Source organism: Sapajus apella, unplaced genomic scaffold (assembly GCF_009761245.1).
Source record: "Sapajus apella isolate SASKATOON/1434 unplaced genomic scaffold, GSC_monkey_1.0 scaffold124, whole genome shotgun sequence".
NCBI classification, from domain to species: domain Eukaryota; kingdom Metazoa; phylum Chordata; class Mammalia; order Primates; family Cebidae; genus Sapajus; species Sapajus apella.
Window position 1 is genome coordinate 1,461,273 of NW_022437064.1, and position 7,021 is coordinate 1,468,293.

Consider the following 7,021-nt stretch of genomic DNA (forward strand, 5'->3'; position numbering starts at 1 on the left):
AAGAGGATTTCCAAAGGAATAAAATCAAAGTAAATTAACAAAGAAGTACTTTTTGAAAATTTCTGGGCTGGACGCAATGGCTCACGCCCTGTAATCCCAGCATTTTGTCAGGCCAAGGCAGATGGATTACTTGAGACCAAGAATTCGAGACCAGCCTTGTCAACATGTTGAAACCCTGTTTCTACTGAAAGTACAAAAATTAGCTGGGCATGGTGGTGCACGTCTGTAGTTGCTGAGGCATGAGGATTGCTTGAACCCGGGAGGCAGAGGTTGTGCAGATTGGGCGACTGAACTCCAGCCTGGGCAACAGAACAAGACTCCATCTCAAAAAAAAAAAAAAATCTGAATTTCAAAGAAGTGTTGAAGCTACATATTTAAATAGCATACCATGTCTTAGACTAATACAAATTAACATTATAATAAAATTTAAAAAGTTTTAAACTTCAAGGATAATTTTTTTTAAGACTAATACACATAAAAAGGGATGGAGGGGCTAGGCACGGTGGCTGATGCCTATAATCCCAGCACTTTGGGAGGCTGAGGAGGCCAGATCGTGAGATCAGCAGTTCCAGACCACCCTGGCCAACATGGTGAAACCCCATCTCTACTAAAAATACAAGAAATTAGCTGGGCATAGTGGTGGGTGCCTACAATCCCAGCTACTCAGGAGTCTGAGGCAGGAGAATTCCTTGAAACCGGGAGGCGGAGGTTGTAGTGAGCCGAAATGGCACCACTGAACTCCAGCCTGGCAACAGAGCAAGATTCAGTCTCAACAACAACAACAAAAAAAACAGGATGGAGAATATCAGGCTGCCCTCATACCTTTCCTCAGCAATGTTAAACACAAGACAATGGTGCTATGCGTTTAATTTTGACTCAAAAATGTCAACAGAGTGAAACCATTCTTAATATAAGACAGCAAATACATATTTGTCCAAATGAAAGCACTTAGGTAGTATTGCTGCACTGAGACCTGCTTGAAGAAACTAGTTGTATGTTAACTCTAGCAAAATAAGAGATAAATAAAATATTAAAGTGGTAAGGATTACCTCTGTTTATAGCTATAAGTCTAAGACTAAAATAAAAATGAGTAACATGCCCAGCAATGCAGAAATGATATAACTAACAGAAGTTTAGAGGTGCAGGAAGAGAGAAAGTAAATCTTAAATTGAATTACTCAAAAACCAGACTTTCAGATAAAGACTTGAGTGTCTTAAATCCTTAAGAAAATTTTAAAAATTTTCTACAGATATTTTTATATATTTCAAAGTATTTTTATACTTATGGAAAAATCTAAATGCCGTAAGTGGAATAATACTTACTGATGTAAGAAAATACTTGAGATAGCTAAGTAAAGAGGGAAAAAGAAGGCAGTTTGAAATTGCCTTATATATATATTTATTTTAAAATTGTATATCCAAAAGCAGTGACAGAAAAAAAGAAAACACACCAAAACTCTTAACAATGCCTATGAAAGGCATTACAGTTTTCTCCTCATCTTTGTGCTTTCCATTATATTTGAAATTTTCTGTTTTAAGCACATATTACTTTACTTATTAAGAAGAAATGTTATTTTGATTGAATAATTTAAATGCAGGTTACAATTTTCTTGAAGAAAGAAAAGTAACAAATTTTAAACATAAAGGTATTTTAAAAAACTGTATTTTTTCCCCTATGAAACATCATAGGGCTGACTCACTCTCTGACTTATATGGAAAAATAAAAATTAAAGTGCATTTGTGAAAAACCTATATTTTGTTAAGTGTCATTTGGAGCTTCTTCAACATCTCAAATAATTATTTAACAACTGATCCATTAGGTCCTAAAATAATTAATGACACTATTTGATATGGTTTGGCTCTGTGTCCCTAACCACCTCTCACGTCAAATGATAATCTCCAGCATTGGAGGAGGGGCCAGGTGAGAGGTGACTTAATCATTGAAGTTGGTTGTACCTCCACCTTCTCTCTCTCTCTCTATATATATATATATATATTTTTCTCTGTCTCTCTCTCTCTCTGTGTCTCTCTCTCTCTGTGTCTCTTTCCTGCTGGCCATGTGAAGATATGTCTACCTCCCCTTAGCCTTCTGCCATGATTGTACATTTCCTGAGGTCTCCCCAGCAGAAACCTGTACAGACCACAAAACTGTGAACCAATCAAAGATCTTTTCTTTATAAATTACCTAGTCTCATGTATGTCTTTTTAGCAGTGTGAGAATGAGCTAATACACCATTCTTCTTGTATTTGATGTGAATGGGTAAAAAACTCAGAATACTGACTGAATGCATTCATTTTTGATACCTGGTGCTATAGAGACTGTTAAAGAAGAGCTTACTCAATGGAAGTGTCTCAATCTAAGTAATTCTTCCTCTCAATTTAATAAAGAAAATGTAATATGTGTATTATAACACTTTCTGAAAAGCCACTGTTCAATAAGCTTTTAAAAAGTAACTATAATAATCACAAGACACTCCACATTTTCCTACTACCCATATTAGAACAAAAGTTGAATTTTTTATTATTAATGTCAAAATTCCAGCCATATCAAATCTAGAATGAAAATGCTGAGACAGTTATTTTTTTCAAGGATGTACTCGAGTGCCTGGAACAGTAACTTGCCCATAATACGGTTAAATAAATGTTGTTGAATAAAGAGGTAGTTTTAATGGTATAAAGGTGACCAAGTTGTTCTCTCTCAGCATCCTTTCCCCATTGTTTTCTTCCAATTTTATGTTTCCTTCCAATTTAATTTACCCTTCAATGTTACTAAGTTTTGCTAAGAAAAGTAATTAATAGTAACAGGACATGATTGTTGTTTAAAAGAAATTTATGTAAGTTATTGAAGAGCCTCACAGAGGCTTTCTTTGTGTATTGACAAAATTGAGTAAACCATTTTATATTTTAAATGTTAGTGAATACAATTTGAATTGAATTTTCATAGAATGTCTTGTTAAGACATTTTTGTAAGTGCACAGTGCTTGGGTAATCATATTAGTTTTCACTGGAAGAGTACACAAATAAGTTAGGGAAATAAGTTTTTAAAAATCTACCTCTATTTTTTCTTAATTATTGTTTCTAGCTCTAAATTGACACATGAAACACTCACCTATCTTTAAATAAAAATCTTTGACATTAAATAAAAGCCTCTATGAGAGTTCAGTCTGTATCATTTAATTTCTTTTTTTTTTTTTTTTTTTTGTGACGTCTCATTGAGGCTCTTTTTTGTTGCCCAAGCTGGAGTGCAATGGCGCGATCTCGGCTCACCGCAACCTCCGCCTCCTGGGTTCAGGCAATTCTCCTGCCTCAGCCTCCTGAGTAGCTGGGATTACCGGCACGTGCCACCATGCCCAGCTAATGTTTTGTATTTTTAGTAGAGACGGGGTTTCACCATGCTGACCAGGATGGTCTCAATCTCTTGACCTCGTGATCCACCCGCCTCGGCCTCCAAAAGTGCTGGGATCACAGGCGTGAGCCACCGCGCCCAGCCCTGTATCATTTAATTTCTATCAACTAACAGTATGCTGGGCATGTATATATCTAAAGAAATTGTGAATTTCAGCATACCTATTTTCTTTTGCAGGGTGTATGATAACATCTTAATGTATTTTCTGTTGGAAACTAACTTCAAATAAAATAAGAGAAATTTTCTGTCTGAATATGTAATATACAAATGACTCTTTGAAAGAGATATATAAATGATGGAGCGGCTTTCAGATATTGCTGCCATGTATTATTAATTAAAAAATAAATAACAGATCTATATTGAAAAATTTATCATAGTATCTAGGCTTCAATGTATCTTAACAATGGGGATTGAATTTTATAGACAATAAGTGAACTTTTAGGGCATTCATGATGGCTCAAGGCCTATGCTATTTCTTTTCAGTAATACATCTCTTTAAAGATTGATCTAAAAACTCACCTTTTCTGGTAACATTCATCTCACACTTTCTGTTACCATCCCTGGAATAAATCTCACCTGAAATCGAACACAGTGTGTTCAATAATGCTGTACAACATTTTCATTATATTTCTGAACTAGGGTAGTTTCCATGATGAAATCAATTCAAGGCCCTCTATTTAAGCAAAATCCCACGTTTTAAATACTGAAGACTCTCCTAATTCCAGTCCTCTGAATTTCATCTTTACCTTGAGCATCTTACTGTGATCATTGCTGTTCCAAGTACCTAGAGTCCCATGGTGTGTGATACACCCTATACACCTCCAGCCTAAGCATTAATGAACTCTTCTTATATTCAGCACATTTGAAAAATTATGAAATATTCTAATTAGTTCTATAACATCCAAGGGGTTACCAAAGGAAAATAAACACAACCAACAGAAGTATCAGTTATGACATTAACAAAGTTTAATTTCACATACACTTTCTGTTTTCTTTCTTTCTTTTTTTTTTTTTTTAAGATGGAATCTCCCTGTTGTCACTTGGGGTTGGAGTGCAGTGGTACAATCATGGCTCACTGCAACCTCCGCCTCCCAGGTTCAGGTAATTCTCCTGCTTCAGCCGCCCGAGTAGCTGAGACTACAGGAGCCTGTCACTGAGCCCAGCTAATTTTTGTATTCTTAGTAGAGATGGGATTTCACCATGTTGGCCAGGCTGGTCTTCAACTTCTGACCTCAGGTGATCCACCCCTCTCAGCCTCCCGAAGTGCAAAGACTACAGGTGTGACCACTGCTCCCGGCCTGCACTCTTATTCTACATGAGGTCTGAAGCATCCCCAAACTCTTGGCAGAATTTCACAAGGCCAAACCTATCGGGTTCACTGCTATATCGTCAGGTGTTATTTCCTTTTCATGTCTCATGAGGCTGGGCTCTGCTTAGGTTCTGGAGACAGCCTTACAATTTATCATTGCATGTTTTAATTGACTGCAATTCCTTGTTTGATATGGAGGGCAAACTACTGTGCAAAAATAAAAAATATTTGACTATAGAATCTTATGTCTAATTTGCTTACTCAATGGGGAAAAAAAGAAAAAAGATCTTTTCCAAAATCAATACATACATATTAGGCTGTTTTACTCTTTTATCAGCTTATCATATAAGATGTATTAATAGTAGCTAACATCACAGCATGTAAGTTAGAGAATATCAAGAAGAATGAATATTAGCCAAAGAGTTTGTATCTTCTATGGGGGAAAGAGATAAGAAATTTTAGTTGTAAGCAGGGTAGTCATATCATGTTAGGAGGAAGTGTGACTTTGTTATTGTCTTTATATGGAGATTACATATGGTTTAAAGGCAAGTTTATGGGCATCAGGTTAACACTAATCTAGGCACTGCTGTGAAAGTATTCTGAAAACACATTTAAAAATCTATAGTCAGTTCACTTTGTATAAAGGAAATTACACACAATAATGTGGGTACACCTTATCCAATCAATTTTTAAAATCAAAAACTGAAGTTTCTCAGAGAAGAAAAGAATTTGCCTCAAGACTGAAGCATCAACTACTACTTGAAAGCTTCCAGCCTGCTGGGCTGCCCTTTGGATTCCAGACTTGCCAGCACTCACAATTGCATAAGCCAACTCCTTCCATTCTTTCATATATATATATGTGTGTGTGTGTGTGTGTGTGTGTGTGTGTGTGTGTGTGTATACACACACATAGAGAAATATATGCATATATATATATATATACACACATACTCATACAAACATACACATTCATACATGTAATTAATCACGAATTTATGTGAATTAAAACTGCCAAATATTTCTTGACTTGAATCACTTCTCTAACTTGTTCTTGCCACATTCTAGGCCAATTCAAGACCGCCTCTTACCCCTCTTGCCTGGGTAATTGTAATGAGTCACTATTCTTTACCAAAGAATGGGAGAAATTTTATGAAGCCACAGGAATATCAAATTGCCTGAAAATCATAATTAATGCTTACAGCACACTTTGCCATTAGAAATGAAAGAAGCTTCCTTCCTGATACAGAAATATGTCACTCTTGACCTCTTGTGAACTGCATGATCACTTACTTAGCAGCTCACTCTCCTTCATCTGTGGGCATTGAAAACACTCTATAAATTGTTTTTCTTCAGCAGAAATTTCAGAAAAATCTCCCCTAGCATAAATTCAAGTTTGCCTTTTTAAAGCTACTTGCTTCAATTTTCTCAATTACAAACTCTGCATTTTTTCTTGACTCCTTACATATTTTTTTGATATGAGTGTTTGTTTCAATCCCTCTTTATTCCATATATTTCAGGTGCAGAGTAATCATACTACAAATATATTATTATGGATTCACAGATAGGCCTACTTCTCAGAATCCAGCTACACAAAATGGGGTAAGGGGTCCCTCTTATTTGGAGGTTGCTTTTTGAGGTGTCCAAAGACTGTCCTCCCTATGTGACAACTCAGTGACTCTATTCCCATACTATTTAGCAAACAATAACTCCAAAATATAATAGGGGAATAAATAATTCTATAAATTATATTATTACACTGAATCCATTAATTTATATATTTAAGTTTTGAAAATGTTGAATGAGCCATTTAGCTATATATTTGAAACAGTCAATAACATTATAGTGCAGGACTAGTAGACCTAAAAATGGTCCAAAATTTCCCTTTTAGAATAAAATTATAAATTAGTTACAACACATTATAATAGTAGAGATATGCAAGCAAAATAATTTTGATGCAATATCAGAAAACCAATAATAAAAGCTCTACACACAGAATTATTAGAATACGATGGAGACACTACTTCTACCTGAGTGACACCTGAACTAGGCCTTGAAAGATGGCAAGGATTTGAAGAAGGGGCAGTGATGGTGGTGAGAATATTTCAGACAGAACAATGGCCATGTTCAAAGGCACAAAGATATGAAAGTGTACACCCAGAAAGTGATTTGGTCAGAGTATAATGATGCTTGTGGGGTAGGACATTATGTTTAGCACTGGATTGTGGGGAAACTCAGCTGTTATAGAGAATTTAGATTTATCCTTCAAGTATGAAACCATGGGAGATTTAAATGCAGAAAATATCATTT